This window comes from Myotis nattereri, assembly GCF_964212035.1.
Source record: "Myotis nattereri genome assembly, chromosome: 5".
Taxonomy (NCBI): Eukaryota; Metazoa; Chordata; class Mammalia; order Chiroptera; family Vespertilionidae; genus Myotis; species Myotis nattereri.
The window spans coordinates 108,820,514-108,837,497 of NC_138080.1; the positions used below are offsets into that span (position 1 = coordinate 108,820,514).

Sequence of the window (16,984 nt, forward strand, 5' to 3'; positions counted from 1 at the left end):
CCCCCCTCCATCCTTCCGACTCAGACTTGCTTCAGCTTCTCTGCTTCCGACGTCTGTTTGAGAATAACCTTTCCAAGGCCGACAGAAATCTCGCTGTGGTTTTGATGGGAATTGCACTCAACCTGGACATCAATTTGGGGGAAATTGCCTGCTTTCAACCCATGAACACGGCCTGCTTCCCTGTGTTTCAGGGCTCGAGTTCCTCTCATCAGTCCTGCGCAGCTCTCAGCTTCAGGCCCTGGCCACGTTTTATTAGATTTACACTAATTCCTTTTCAAAGCAGCTGTGAAAAGTATTGTATTTTTTATTTCAATTTCCGTCTGTTCACCAGAAATGGTGCTGATTTTTATATGTGGATCTGTGTCCTGTGACCTTGCTACACTTACTTATTCTGTGAGTGTTGTGTGTGTGTTTTCAGTCCTTCCTCGCTCTGACCCTCTCTCTCACCACTTCCAGGCGAGGGGAGAGCTGGGGTCCCCGCGTGGTTCTGTGGACACTCAGGGGTGGAGGCAGGCTCCTCATCGCCGGGTGGGGTGTGAGTTCACGCTCCCGGTAGCCTCTGGGAGACCCCCTGGATGGGAGGGTGGTCTCCTGCACAGCCTCACTGAACAGCGGGAGGGATCCTGCCACCCCCGGTGGGGGTGAGAGTCCCGGCTCCTCACTGGGCCTCCTCTGACCTGAGCCTGGGACGGGGAGGCACCTCGGCGGCGCCTGGAGAGCAGCGGCAGGCTCCCCACGGCTCCCCACTCACCTGCACTGTGGGGCTTGTGGGGATGGCCGGCCTTTTCTGTGCTTCGCTGGCGACAGTGGTCCCTGCGCACCAGGGGTCTGTCTTGCTGGGCGGCTCCCACGGTGTCCTGTGGCTGGAAGAGCTGGCTTTCTCGGAGGCGTTCTTTCATCTGTGCCCACTGGCATCTGGGTTTCCTCCGGTCCCAGACAGACAAGGCCAACAGGAAGCTCGGGGAAGCCCGCGCACTGTGTTCCAGAGCCGAGGCGTGGCCGTCTCCACCCACCTGCAGTGTCCTGTGTAGCCGTACATCCTGGTCAGGGACTGGGCGTGCTTAGGCGGAGGGATGGCGACAGCACGCCTGGCATCGCCCAGAGCAGCGGTCGCCAACCGTGGTCCGCGGACCCTGGTGGCCCGTGAGGTCCGAAAGGCTGGCGCCCGCTGGTCCAGAGACGAGTTGAGAAGGTGCCTGGCAGCCTTTCCTCCTCCACAGACGGAGGATCCGCAGCAAAGACTCGGGGCCTGAGCACAGAGAACGGGGGACAACGAGAAGCCCACTGTGGGGGCAACGCGGGGAGAAGAAATGGGTGAGTTATGAGCTGCTCACTGAGTTTTTAGAATAAAACCAAGGACCGCATCTATTTGCCTCGGGCAACAGACAATGACCGTCAGGTGGAGGTGACCAGAGAGCCTGCGGCAACGAGGAGAAGAGCAGCAGGAAAAGGAGGATCAGAAGCGGGCCCACGCCCCTGCCTCGGGAACAGAGAGGACCCCGCCAGCCTCGCGTCCGCCTCTAATGATGCCAAGCGGACGCGCGTTCTGCTGGTGAGCCCCGCCTCGCTCAGGGCCGTCGGTGCCCGAGGAAGCCTCATTGCACAGGAAAAGCAGAGGCAGCGGCTCCGAGCCGCCCGGGCGCCCGAAGGACACGGCAAGCGACCAGCCGGGCGCCCTAAGGACACGGCAAGCGACCAGCCGGGCGCCCTAAGGACACGGCAAGGGACGTTGCAAGCGAGGACGGGCAGGATGCTGCGCAGTCAGCACCACACACTGCACAGCCTGCTCTCCTGCAAGCAGCCAGCAGCCTACTCTCCCGCAAGCAGCCAGCAGCCTGCTCTCCTGCAAGCAGCCGGCCAGCAATGGAGGCCACAGCCCCGCAGCTCATCGCCACTCCTTCCCGAAGGTCCAGGAAAAGCCAGCAGAGTGGCCGGCACGCCCTCCATTCCCGCCTGGCTCATTGCAGGGCCTGGTCAGAGACGGACAGGGAGACACATCTGGAAATAAGGATTCTTCCCCGGTCCGCTGCCTACCCCTGGGAACCCGAGGCCGCACCTCCCTGCCGAGGTCTCCAAAGGATTCCTAACGAGGGCCTCGCTCGGCACGGCCTCCGGGGCACGGCCTGGATGTGCACACCGCGCTCCTCCCGTTCTCTGCCGGCGTGGACGCCGCGGGGCTCAGAGACGACGAGATGCGCTCCCTTTACAGAGAAGCGCTTTCTCCTGATTAGATTTTGGTCTCTAAACCCAATACACTGTTCAATGAGATAATTAGAAAATCCATAAATAAGGAAATAAATATATTATTTCTTTCATTCTTTAATTTTTTAACGTTGTTTGAGAAGTTTGCACCTAGAAAGGATTAGACATTTAGATAATCATTACATTAAATACAGTTAGTGCTGCTTTTCTAACAACCTTCACTATAGGGGAGGAGCCAGAGGAGAGAGGAAAGCACGCGCTCTGAGGAAGACGGAGACGGGCGTGTATTTCAGAGCATCATCGCCGAGGGCTGCAAAAGGCTGATTAGCAAAAGGCAAACAGGCTCCTGAAAGCAGCAGCAAACTGAATACATTATGATCCCAGTGCACACACGTGGGCACACGTGCACACACACATGCACACACACATGTGCACACACACATGTGCACACATGTGCACATACACACGTACAAGGAGACACAGAGGGCAGGACCGCTATCAGATGCTCACAGCAGGTACGCTGTGAGTGGGTTAGTTTAGGTTAATTTTCCCCTGATGCAGTCCTACATTTTCTAAGTTGTCTATAAGGTTTTATAATCAGAAAAAATCTTTAAGAAAATAAAATCAGAAATTCTTTGGGGTCTGATAGGAATAATCATTATACTTGCAACAAAAAGTATTTTTACAGTCATTTATTTAATGTCTGTCTCCCTACCCAACTATGAAGCACATTAGAGTAGGAACTACCTCCACCATGCTCGCAGCTACAGTCTCAGAGCCTGGGACACTGCAGGGACCTAAAAATATTCACGAATTAATAAATGAACAAGGACGGGAAGGAGGCAGGGAGGGAGGGAGGGAGGAGAGAGGGTGGGAGATAAGGAGGAAGGAAGGGAGGAAGGACAGAGGAAGGGAGGAAGGGAGGGAAGGAGGGGGAGGAAGGAGCTGGGAGGAAGAGGAGGGAGAGGAGGAGGCATGGGAAGCGTGGCCATGGCGAGTCTGACAGCACAGAGCCCCCTACCTGTCAGCTTCTCAGGGCGCCCCCCGGGCTAACAGGCTACCTGGCTCTTAGCCGCTGAGCGCAGGCTGCGGGATGAAAAGTAGATGCACGAGACTTACTTCTCACGGGTCACGAAGGGGCGAACACACACTGAGGCCCGTTTCCCGCCTGACCTGAACCTACTCAGAGCACAAGGGAAGCCGCCGGCAGGAACCGGTCCGACGCGCTGGGACTGGCGCTGGAGGACCGAGGCCACAGCGGGACCGTCAGTGAGGTCCGCTCACATGGAGCACGTCAGGCAGCAATATTTCTGTTTCTCGGTAAAACATCCTGCCCGCAGAGAACGCTCATCTCCCACTCTGGTGTGAATGCCACTGCCTCCCGGGGTAGGTCCCCGAGAAGAGACGAGTGCTGGGGTCCAACCCCAGCAGGTCCAGGGGTCCCCAAAGGTGTGGACGGAGTTGGCGAAGAAGGAATGACATGGAGACAGCGTTCAGTTGATCAGCAGCCTAGCCAGGATCTCTAGCCAGGATCTCTAGCCAGGATCTCCAGCCAAGTTCTGGTCAGGATCTCCAGCGAAGTTCTGGTTAGGATCTCCAGCCAGGTTCTGTGTCCATGTTCTCTTGCTAGGTTCTCCAGCCAGGTTCTCCAGGTTCTCCAGCCAGGTTCTGTAGCCAAGTTCCCTCGCTAGGTTCTCCAACCAGGTTCGGTCACCAGGTTCTAGTCAGGTTCTCTTGCCATGTTCTATCCAGCTTCTGTCTCTAGGTTTTTCAGCCAGGTTCTCTTGCTAGGTTCTGTCTCTAGGTTCTGTGGCCAGTTTCTGTCCAGGATCTTTTGCCATGTTCTCTCCAGCGAAGTTCTTCTGTCTCTAGGTTCTGTGTAGGTTCTGTATCTAGGTTCTGTGTCTAGGTTCTGTGTCCTGTTGTCTTGTTACATCTGTATTTATACCAGTTGATTCAGTCCTATCAATCTCTATTCCAAAGGTTAGGGCGTTTCTTATCTCCATTCCAGGGAGTAAAGATTATGTAGCTTAAGCACGATTGTTCGTAGTTAAAGTGATTAATTACCCGCCTGGCACTTAGTTAAGGGGTTTCATTCCCTCCCTAACTTCAGGGGAAAATCCCTACCTGGGGAAACAACCTTTCTCAGAGACCTTGGTTAAAACACATAGTGCCAAGAAGGTGAGCAAACATATTAAGAACAGTATGCCATGTATGCCAGGTCCCTTGAAACAGCAAGGATGGACCGGCTCCCGGCAGACGAGGTCACCCTGTTTCCCGAGCCATTTCCAAGCCGGGCTGGTCCCCAAAACAGCCGCGTGGGCGCCCTGCGGCAGGAAGGGCTGGTCCAGCCCCAAGGCATCCTGTGGCCGGGGCGCCCAGGGCCAGCCGCCCACCCGCCCAGGGAGCCACCGGCCTCCTCGCTCTGCTCCCCGAGATCAGAGACCTCAAGGCCCCAGTGAGCGGCTTTCCGCCCGCACAGACAGGCCTGGGACTGAGCCGGCCATCCCTGGTTCCCATCTCCACGTGGAGGCGTTCATGCTGGAAGGTAATTCCAGGCGGGAAACGGGTGTAAATGCCTGGGAGAGCGCGGCCTGCCTGCCGCTAAACGAGAAAACGAGAGAAGCATTTCCATAGCGAAGAACTGCTCTTTCTTTCCTGAAGCCAAACCCGCCGAAGAGGACAGACAAACACGCTGCCTGAGGCCCCGTGGCCCGGAGTCTCGAGGGAGCGCCCCCAGGGCAGGCCTGCGCCCCAGGCCACCGCGCCCGCGGGGTTTGTTTCCGACGGGTTTAGAGCCGACACATGACGGAAGCCGCTGTACATGCGAAGCGCTACTTTTGAATTAAGTTGTCTTGGGACTCAAAACACAAGCCATTTGGCTTTTGTTGCTGTAAAGTGTATCCTGACCTTGCAGGGAAGAGGATAATCAACCAGAAAAAAGACTGGCGTCGTGTCACACGGGGTCGAAGTGATGTGGATGCTCACAAAGAGCCGCTGCCGCTCCCTCCACAGCGCCCGCCCGCGCCCTCCTCCCCCCCCCAGCCCAGCCTCCCCCGCTCCCTCCTAAGCTCCAGGCCCTTCCTTTGCTGTAAATGTTTCCTGAGCCCTCTTCTTGCAGAGCTCACGGCTAGCTGCTTCTACCTCCGTGACTTTCTAAGTAAGCTTTCTCTTATTGAGGGAGGGGGGGGGAAGGAGGAGGAGGAAGAGAAGGGGGAAGAGGGGGAGAAGAAGGAGAATAAGAATAAGAATAAGGAGAAGGAGAAGAACTGTTTTCTAAACAAGACTGACTGTGACGCCTGCTTTTGCTGTTTAGAGAGAGGAAGGCAGGGAGGGAGGGGGAGAGAGAAACATGGATTTGTTTTCCACTTATTGAGGCATCGTTGGTTGCTCCTCCTGTGTGTCCTGACCAGGGATCGAACCTGCAGTCTTGGCACATCGGGGCGACCCCCGAAACAACTGAGCTACTGGGCCAGAGCGTGGTGATTCATCTGCAATAGCTGTACCGCGATCTCGGAGTTCAGTCAATATTGGTAAAGCTGCTCGATAATGATTTATTGGTTTCTCTTTATCCTAAATGCCAGCAAAAGACATAGGCTATCCAGGGGCTTACTTTCTGATTTACTACAAGTAAAATTTGAAAGAGAAACAACATGAGAATTAGAAAAGGATAAACCCTTGCCACACTGAACATTAGCCATATGTCTCAAGTGAATTATTTTAATTTTGGCCAAAAAAAAAAAAATGCTATTTACTCATGGTCCTCAAAGAAAAAAATGTAGTTACAGTAAAAAAAAAAAAAATCAATGTTGTATGATGGTTGAGACATAAGAATAATGTGTCATTAAAATCTGGATTCCGGGTGATGGCGTGTGAAGCGCACGCAGCCAGCACTGGACGTGAGGTTAGTGTCGGGAGGAGGAAGGAGCCGGAAGCGCTGCGGGCGGTAACCAAGCTGCCGTCCGGCTGCCACCCAGCCCTCCCGCGGTGAGCGCAGCTCTGGGGCAGAAACTGTACCTCTTGCCCAAGAGCCCGGGTGCCCCTCGGGGTTTCTCCGAGGCAATGTTCTAACAACTAGACGGACACATTTGCAAGAGCAGTTAGCAAATATATGTTGTAGCTTCAGGACTCAAATGCAAAACGTTCATTTCCACACAGATGGTCAAAACACGCATTTCTAAGCTGGAAACATTTTTTTTCGCAGCAGAAACACATGTCCTGGCTGTCAAAAAATGTCTCAATAGAACATGTTTTTGCAAAAGGTATTTAATTTGGCAAATGTGTGCCTGTGTAGACTCAGAGTCAAAGCGATTTAAAAGCATGTATGCATTCATCAGGAAAAGTATTTTAAGTAAAAATGATAACAATCAATTGCTTTCTCTATAGGAGGAGCTGAGCAAAAGCTTCATCTTTATCATCTAACTTAACCCTGGTTATTAGTAAACGTGAGAAGCAGATAAGGAATCTGAGGCCTGGAGAAGTTAAGCAATTTGTCCAAACGCTTGCAAATAGCAAAAGGGTTTTCAAAAGGTGGACAGCATTGAGTCACGAGCAGCAACAACAACAAACATTTTTAAGAGACCTTCAAAAGTCGCAGTTTGATTTCCCACGTATCGAGGTAACTAGAGGTAGGGAGTCCAAGACTAGCACAGCAGTGCCAGGATGTCTGTTCAGAATCCCGCCCCCTCCATCTTTCTATAGCTGCAAGGGAAGCGAGGAAACCCAGGGACAGGAGTATCATAATTTCCCTGGAGGAGGATTGGCAAGCATTTTCTGTAAAGACCTGGATAGTAAAAGGTTTAGGGTTTGCAGGCGCTTTGGCCTCTGTCGCAACTACCCAACTTTGTCCATAAAGCTGGAGAACCATAGACGAGGGGGCTGTTTACAGAAACACACAGCAGGCAGCTGCGGGCACGGATTTGCCCCTCGCTGGCTGGTTTGCTGACCTGTCTTAGAGCAATCACGACTCAGCACAGGAGGGGGAGGCATGGGAGACGAGGCACACGACCCTTAAACAAATCACTGTCCTATGAGGAAAGCTGACGGGCTGGCCACGAGGGCACACGGGACAGGGGAAGGGCTCCCATTCAGGCCTGTGAGACTCCACAGCCTGAGCTGCAACCCCGTGGCACTCCACCACTTTGCCCCCACCACGTTCACCCGGGAATCCAGGACAGTGAAAACTGCAGGCGCTCTGCTTACTGACCCCTCTGACACGGAGGCTCTAGATGAGGAGGCGAGGGGAAAGCTAAGGCACTTCCGACGAGTGGCCCTGCCCGCTGGGAGCAGAGGTGGGACCTGTATTTTGATCCCAGCACCGCGGTTCCTGCTCCTGGAACAGCAGCGGCCACGCTGGCATCTGCGACGCCCTGAGCAAGTGCCCTGCACCGTCCCCTTTGCTCTCCAAAGGCCCTTCAATGCGGGTACAACGGGCCACCCCCCAGTTCTCCGTCTGCGTTCAGCGATTGAAGCCCCGAAGATGACCCAGCTGGCCCAAGGCCCGACGGCCAGGACATGGGAGAGCCAGGAGGGTCCAGGTCTGACGGGCACCCAGGCTGAGTGAGCGCACGGCTCCCGGGACTGGGGGGCTCCTGACCCAGGAGCAGGGGAAGCCCGGGTTGTCCTGACAGCAGGATGTAGGCGCCGCTCAGAAAGGTCAGGCGGAGGCGGAGGCCCGTCAGCACACGGAGCTCACTGCCTGCAGCGCCAGTCGCCGCCCCTGCGCTCAGTGAAAAACAGCTCCAGGGCGGCGTCCTGGGGATCGCGCAGGGGTCACGGCTCCCCGGCTCTGGCCTTGTGCTCTGAGCCCCGTTCTCAGGCAGGAAAGCGGAGGGGGGCCCCTGGGGCTCAGTGCAGTTTGGAACTGGACCTTCATGACTATTTTTCCTTCCCCCTCAAGTTCCCTGAGGAACCGCAGAACGTGGGGCTCTGGCCCCTTTCTCACCAGGGGACAGTCATCTGGAACTGGCGACACTCCCGTGCCCGGGGTGCCTCCAGGTCCCTGCACGCACTTCAAGGTCAGTGCCGACCTCGAGGCCCCGCCCCGTGAGCTTTCCTTCCTTTATTAATCCAATAAATACTTTTTAAAAGCCAACCTTTTTACATTGAGATCATTGCAGACCCCCACGCAGTGGTGAGAAATATTACAGAGCACCCATGTGCCGTGACCCAATCCCGCAGCGGTGACTGTGCAAACCTACAGGACAGCGTCACGCGGACCGGACAGCAGAACGGCGCGTTCCCACCACCCCGGCCCCTCCTTTATCGTTAACCCCCACCCCTCCCCCGGTCACTGAGCCCTAGAAACCTCTAGCCTGTCTCCGCTCCTGGAAAGGCGCGTCTCAGTAGCACTGTGTGACTGGGAGACAGTGCGCCCTGTGGGGTCGGACCCTTTCCCCCTTAACGCCTTCCAGATGCACCCAGGCCGCTGCGGCCCCAGGGGCTCCCCCTCTCTATGCTGAGTCCCAGGCGGCATCACGGGGCACCGCAGTCTGGTTATCCATTATCCAGCCCACGGACATCTGGGCTTTTTTCAGTTTGGGGGATTATCAAATTGAACCATTTGGGAGATTGCTGAACTGAATCAGCCTTTGATAACTGGAGGAATCCTACTGAGTCATGATATATAATTCTTTTTATGCTTTGTTGAAATTGACTTGCTAATATTTTATTGATTTTTTTTTGTAACAGTGTATGAGAGATATTGGTCTATAGTTTTCTATTTTTTTGTATTGTCTTTATCTGGTTTTAATATAAAAGCAATATCATGCTCAAAGAGTGAATTGGAAAGTATTCGCTCCCCTTCATTTCTTTGGCGGAGACTGTGTAAAAGGGGTGTTTATTCTTTAAGAGTTTTGTTAAATTCTCCACGGAAACTCACTTCAGACGCAGTGACATTGCAAACGGCAGGGAAATTTCTCTCAGGAACATTGTAATTACAAATTCCATTTCCTTAATGGCTATTGAACTGTCCAGGTTACTCATTCATCTCGGTCGAGTTCTGGGGGAACTTCCTTTCCGAGGAACAGGCCCCTTTCATCACGGGGATCCAGTGTCTGTGCCCAGACTGGGCCGCACGGCGCCTTATCACCACCCCGGCTTCCGCGGGGTCCGGAAGGACACCCCGCACCTCGGGCACTGGTGGTTGTGTCTTTTCAGCCTTCATCGTCAGTCTCGCTGCAGGTTTTTCAATTTGATCTTTTCAAGGAGCTGGGTTTTTGACAGTTTCCTATTTTCAATTTCATTAATTTCTGCTCTTGTAATGATTAGTCCCTTCCTTCGATTTCCTTTGTGCGTATTTTGTTCTTCTTTTTGTAGTTCCTTGAGGTGGGGTTTGGCTTAATGATGAGACGCCTCCCTTTCTCTAATGTGATACACCTTCTTACACACGATAACATTCCCTCTCAGACTGACTCTCGCTGCATCCCCCGCATTCTGATAGGCTGTGTTTTATTTCCATTCCCTTCTCCGATTGTCAAAAATTCCCTTGAGTTTTCCTTTTTGACCAACGAGTATAGAGACGTATGCTGTTGGATTCCCAAGTGTTTGAAGAGGTCCCTGCTGTCTTTCTGCTGTTTGTTTTTCACTGGGTCCCATTAAGGTCTGAGAAGATTCTGCCTGATGTCCACTCCGTTGACTTGTGGAGGTCAGCACAGCAGCCGGAGAGCGCCTGCCTTCGGGAATGTTCCGGGGGCCGGAGAGGAGTGTCACTTGGCTCCTGCGGGTGCAGAGTTCCGCCTGCTCATGGCCTCTCGTGGCTGAGTGCGCTGCTCCGCCTTCCTGAGCCATCGCCGAGGTTCTGTCTGGAGGCCCTGGAGCTGCTGAGACGGGCGGGAGGCCCACGCTGCAATGGTGGCTGCTGTGTGTCTCTTCTCGCTCTAGCAGCTTCTGCCTCGTGCAGGCCAGGGCTCTGTGGTTTGGTGCCCACACACTGAAGAGTATTAATTCCTGGCGGGTTATCTGTCGTTGTCATCTACGTCACCCCTCTTTTTACTGCACCCCGCTTCACTGAGCTCCACAGATATTGTGTTTACAAACGGAGGGCAAGACCCTCCACCAACAAAAAGTCCCCAGCTCGCTGAAGGCTCAGATGACGGGTAGCATGTTTGGGCTATGAAGTGTCTTTAATTAAGTTATATACACTGCTTCTTAGACATAGGCTACTGAACACTTAACAGACGCCAGTACGGTGTAAACATACGTTTTACATGCACTTGGAAACCAAAACATGTCACATGACGCACTTGTTTGCAATATTGGCTTTGTTGGGGTGGGCGGTCCGGGGCTGACTTCACAAGAGCTCCAAGGGGTACCTGTCAGTCCCTCTTTTCTCTAATCATTTTCTTTCTCTCCAGACTCCTCCTCTGGGTGGACTTGGCCTCCTGCCCTCACCCCTTCAAAACAAAACAAACAAGACCACGGGGGCCCCGACACTGGGTATTTCAGACCGTGGCCGCTGCTGGGAACAGGGCCGTGCAGATGCCGTGTGAAGACGGGGTCACGTGCAGTGGGCTGGGCTCTAAGAAGGTGGCGCGTGAAGAGACTCCTGGGATGATAACACAGATGCGAGTGTCGTCGCTGCAGAGCGAGAAACGGCGAATGGTGGCAGCGGGGGGGGTGGGGGTGGGGGGGGAGGTGGAGGGGGCAGGAGGGTCCCTGCAGGGGTCAGAGGAAGCGTGGGCCTCCCAGCACCTGGGTTTACCTTTCTGGCCTCCGACCACGAGTCAACCAGTTTCTATGGTTTTAAGCATCCAGTTTGTGGTACTTTCCTACACAGACTCCAGCAGGCATGTGGGAACCCACCCCCACCCCCGTCCTCCCCCACACCTCCCGATCTGCTTTCCCGTCTGAAATTGTTTTTTAACAGAAGTCAAAGAGGCATGTTTACCTTCCAGATAAAGGGCGCAAACAATCATCTGGTTATTAAGTAAATATTTGGCAAGAGGTCGTGCTGGGTCCTGTCCCGGGTACTGGGAAAGCATCAGAGAACAAAACAATACCACGCCCTACGCTGGCACCCCACCCTCTCCCGGAGGAGCCAGACACATGCAACAAGCATGACCCATCAGAAGACTGCGCCCAACATCCATCCATTCATTCATTCATTCAGCTCACTCTGTAACCAACATCCATTCATTCATTCAGCTCACTCAGCAACCGACATCCATTCATTCATTCAGCTCACTCTGCAACCGACATCCATTCATTCATTCAGCTCACTCTGTGACCGACATCCATCCATTCATTCAGCTCACTCTGCAACCAACATCCATTCATTCATTCAGCTCACTCTGCAACCAACATCCATCCATTCATGCAGCTCACTCTGCGACCGACATCCATTCATTCATTCAGCTCACTCTGTGACCAACATCCATCCATTCATTCAGCTCACTCTGCAACCGACATCCATTCATTCGATCAGCTCACTCTGTGACCAACATCCATTCATTCAGCTCACTCTGCCACTGACATCCATTCACTCATTCAGCTCACTCTGCAAACATCATTCATTTGATCAGCTCACTCTGCGACCAACATCCATTCATTCAATCAGCTCACTCTGCAACCAACATCCATTCATTTGATCAGCTCACTCTGCAACAGACATCCATTCATTAAATCAGCTCACTCTGCAACCAACATCCATTCATTCGATCAGCTCACTCTGCAACCAACATCCATTCATTCAATCAGCTCACTCTGCAACCAACATCCATTCATTAATTCCGCTCTCTCTGCAACCGACATCCATTCATTCATTCAGCTCACTCTGTGACCAACATCCATTCATTCATTCAGCTCTCTCTGCAACCAACATCTATCCATCCAGTCAGGTAGTACCTTGTCCAGAATCTCCCTCCCAAGGAAACTGGTTGCTTAGTTTATAAATCCAGATGCTGATTTCTGCTCCTCTCCTGTTTGAGAGGAGAGAGCGGGCTGGAGTGTAATGTGGTTGGGGACCTGCTGTGTAGCTGATGTGGGAAAGAATTCTCACTAAAGGAAAAGGGGACACGGGGGGCGGCGGCAGGAGCTGGGGGCAACGTCCCTGGACGGCCGCAGCACACCTGGTGCCTTGGTGGGGACGCTGCCTTGGCCATGCTCCCGATTCAGACAGCCGTGGGGGCCAGGACAGCTCCGTCCCGAGGGCGCCCCTTCCCTCCTGGGGTCACTGCGCATCCCTAGCACTGCCCTGCCGCCAGCGGGAGGCGTTGCTGAAACCGCGCTGGAGGCGGAAGACGAGGCTGTGTCTCAGCTCTGCGTGTACGTGCACCTCAGGGCCACAGCCTGGTTTTCTGGTGCCTCGACTGTCTCATCTGTGACGTGGGTATAAGCATGTCTACGCTGCCTATTACCTCACAGAGTCGTGATGAAATTTAACGCCTTTTTACAGACCCTGAGGAATCATTTCCAGCATCATGGTCTTCACTGGGAGGCCTGGCAGGCAGAGGCTTTAAAAGTCTGCAAACGAGGACAGCGTCTCCCCTCACCCGCGGCTTCGTTTTCTACGGTTTCAGTGGATTCTCGGACCCACAATCCGAAAATAGTAAACGGAAAATTCCAGAAATAATTCGTCAGTTTTCAATGGTGAGCCATTCCGAGCAGCGTGAAGAAATCTCGCACCGCCCAGCTGCGTCCCACCTGCAACACGACTCCCCCCTGTCCAGCGTCCCCATGCTGCAGACACCCGCCCGTCAGCCACGGCCGCTGTGTCCCTACCAGACAGACAGCCGCCACGCGTGCAGGCCTGTGTCCGGGTGACCGTTACTGTACTGACAGATGGCCCCCCGGTGCCGAGCGGTGACCGGACAGCAGGGTGGGACGGGAGGCGCGGGAAGCGCTTCCTGTAAGTGAAAGGCAACGCTCTCAGCCTGATCAAGGCAAGCCGAGGCCGGCTGCTCAACCCACAGCAGAAGGAACCTTCTGGCCGTAAAGCCGTGAGGAAGGGAGAGGGAGGTGGTGCTAGCTCTGCTGCCTGCCTCACGCTGCAAGGTCACGGCCACGGAGGAGAGAAGGGCTGACTCGGGTCGGAAAAAGCACGAAAACCATGGGCGGGAGACTGAACTGAAGGTGTCTCCGCTGATGGGGACGCGCCCGACGGAGACCCGCCGGGGCCCTGAGATGGGCGGCACCAGGCCATGTCCCACAAGTGAGAGACGGCTGCGATTCAGGGACAGGTCAGCATGTCAGCACCTCACCGCACACAGGAAGGGCGGGTCTGGGACGGTACATTCAGAGAGAGAGAGAGAGAGAGAGAGAGAGAGAGAGAGAGAGAGGGAGAGAGGGAGAGAGAGAGAACCTGCACATTACTTGTACGACAGTCTGTTGTTACCATTGATCTACCACATGAGTCACCACGCCGACCTCTCACGGGCCGATTTATAGACTGCACTTGATTACGGGGACGCGCTGGGCTGCTCCCACCGCCGCGCGGGAATGTGCTGCCGTGAACGGCGGTGTGCGAGCGCCTGTGTAGTCTCTGCTCTCAGTTCTCTCGGGCACAGGCCCAGGGGCGGAACTGCTGGTCCCACGGTCGTGGTTTAACATCCGAGGGCCCACCAACCTGCTTCCCACGGTCGCCGCCCATTTCCCATCCTCGCTGGTGGCAAGAGGCTCCTGTGTCCCCGAGCCTCACCGGCATTGGTCATGTTCGTTTATCTTTCGTGGCAGCCCTTCTTGTGGGTGTGGAGTGGCCTCGCGGTGCGGTTTCGGTCTGCGTTTCCCTGGCGACTGAAGTGGGGAGCATCTTCCAGGTGCTCGGTGGCCACGCACGCCTCTTCTCTGGGGCGATACCTACTCGAACCCCTCGCGCACGTTTGGGTCGGGTCTCCTGCCGCTGCCGGTGGAGGTGCAGTCCTCTCGTGTTGGTTCCGGGGAGCACTGCCCCCCCCGCCCCCCCCAGGCTGTGAGTGAGACAGCCGCTGGGTTTCCACCGGAGCTGCTTCAGTCACGGTCAAGTGGACGGCGGTGACCGGCCAGCCGCGGCCTCGGGGTCCCGTCCAACCCAGGCCTGTTTGAATCTGGTCCCCAAGCTAAGACGACTGAGGTCGCCGTGTCTCCCACGGGGTCAGGAGGGACGAAGTGCTGCCTTGTGTCCTACCACTCACAGCCTTGCCCACGGGTCTGCCCGGGTTAATCCACGGGTGCCTCACTCCAGCGAGGCCTGAGCCAGCGCCTTTGGGCTCAGATGAGCCCATTTGTGCTTTTCTGTCTAACTCCTTACAGCGTAACGACACGGCGGTGGCAGAAACATGCCTTGGGAGGAGTAGTTACCAAATGCTGCTTTTCCTTCCGAAAGCCAGTCACTGAACACTGACAGTACATCACTGCCTTGCCCCCTGTTTTGGGGTAAAGTCCCAAATCTCAAGTGATCCCTCATCTCCTACACTCAGGTCCCCAGGCAGCCGGGCCTGCCTCCCGCCTCGCTGCGCCCCCATCAATTCTACACCCCGAACCACGCTCTGCCTTCGGGACCGCAGCCCGACTGGCAGCCTTTCCTTCATCTCGCTCCCCTGGAAACCTGCTTTCCGCAGCCCCGAGCGCCACACCCCTCGCACCACTGGGCTTGGGGGTGGAGTAGGGCCTCCCAGCTTTGCACGCCATGTCCAGCCCACCCTGCTTCCTCCTGCTCTAACTGCCTCCACCCCTAATTCAAATGCCAGCTCATTGGACTTCATTTCCCATGATCCCTTCGCCACTGCAGTCACCTGCTGAGGCTGTCTGTCCCTAACATTTTTTAAAAAATTTATCTTTATTGTTGAAAGTATTGCAGATGTCCCCCTTTCTCCCCATTGACCCCTCCCCCCAGGTCCCGCCCCCTCCCCAGGTCTTCACCACATTATTGTCTGTCCATGGAATGGATATATATGCATATAAGTTCCTTGGTTATCTCTTTCTCACCCCCCATCCCCTTCCCTCTGAAATCGTCAGTCTGTTGACTACTTCCATGTCTCTGGATCTATTTTGTTCATCAGTTTATGTTGTTCATTAGATTTCACATGTAATTGAGATCATGTGACACTTGTCTTTCTCTGACTGGCTCATTTCACTTAGCATGATACTCTCTAGGTCCCTCCATGCTGTCTCAAAGGGTAAGAGATCCTTCTTTTTTACATCGTGTAAATGTACCACAGCTTTTTTTATCCACTCATCTATTGATGGGCACTGGGGCTGTTTCCAGATCTTAGCTCTTGTAAATAATGCTATGAACATAGGGGCGCATATATTTTTTTCTGATTGATATTTCAGAATCATATATATATATATATATATATATATATATATATATATTCCTAGAAGTGAGATCGTTGTGTCAAATGGTGGTTCCATTTTTAATTTTTTTAGGAAACTCCATACTGTTCTCCACAGTGGCTGCCCCAGTCTGCATTCCCACCAGCAGTGCAGGAGGGCTCCCTTTTCTCCACATCCTCCCAGCATCTGCGGATTTTGTTGATGGGAGCCATTCTGGCGGGGTGTGAGGTGACACCTCATTGTCCTATTAATTTGCATCTCTCTGATGTGCCCCTTACTTTTAAGTGATATATCTCTAGACTCACAACTTTCATAGGCACAGTGATGGCTCTTCAGAGCCTTAATGAATTTCAAAACTTCAAAGGTACGCAAAAGCTCCACAATCAAACAAATGTCCCTTTGTCACCTACTAGAAACCTCCTTGAAATACGTCCTCATTCTCTATACAAATTCCATCCTGAGTTTTAATGAGATAAAAACGGCTTTGTTCACGTTTCTAAGAACAATTTATAATCATTTCATCAATAATGATCTCGATATTTAAGAAGAGGTACTTAGAAGTCGATTTTACTATATAATTCTCAGATGAAACCATTTCTGTTTTTCTCGCCTGAAGTGGAAACGGTCGTCTGCCACGTGACGGCGTGGCCCAGCCGGCACGCAAGCACGCGAGACAGGAGACAGGAGGAGCGCAGTCCGGGGGGGCAGGGGCCCGAGTCCATAGCAGACCTCTGGCCTCCGACGCTAAGACACCCCTGCCTGAGGCCCTGGGAACGCGCACTGTTCAAATGCACAGGATTCAGGTGAGGCCACACCAGCCTCTCACAGCCCGTGTGCAGCCGCTCTCGGGGGCCAGGCCAGTAGGACTGTGGGTAACAGTACTTTCATTCTGATGTGTGACTACCCGGCGGGCAAAGGCAGGCTGACAGCTGTGGGGACGCAAAACACAGATTTATTCTTGGATTACCTATTAATTATTGTATTGTTTTCCAAATGAACAACTGTAAACCTACTTTTGCCCCCTGGATGTGATTAGCGATCGATCATGGGAAGTTCTGAGACCCTCCTGTGAGCTGATGAACAGCTAGGAAAAGGGGCGGACGGAGACCAGCCAGTGAGGAGAAGCGGAGGGGAGCCTTTTATTTCCTGTGTCTTCTCTCTTGGCGCCGTCTCAGCCCCAGACGCTCCCAGCTAATGAATGGGCCTGTGCGGGCGACGCGCTCCCCCAGGACTGGGACCGCGAAGCTTCGTTCAGCGTCACATCCATCCTGCCCAGCGCAGCCAATATCCTGTCTGCGGGAGGAGAGCCTTGCAGATAAAATCAATCCCCTTTGGAACTCATTTTCTGAAATGCTTGGCGTATCATTGAAATTTAGAAACCACTGCCTTTCAAAGTGGTCGAAAGCTACAAAAAGGAAAAAGGATCTCCGTGTTTTAAGTAGTTATTTACTATCAGCAAGAGCTGCTCCACAGCCCAAAGAGGAAAAAAGGAAAAAGTTTATCTTCCGACAATGCTAGAAGCAGCCACTGA

General features: G+C 53.8%; 1 protein-coding gene across 1 annotated transcript in view; it reads right to left on the reverse strand.

Annotated features, from left to right (window-relative positions):
* Positions 1–16,984, reverse strand: part of SDK1 (sidekick cell adhesion molecule 1) — a gene marked incomplete at its 5' end in the record, with an annotated part of 547,830 nt that overhangs the window by 241,359 nt on the left and 289,487 nt on the right. The window lies entirely within an intron of this gene.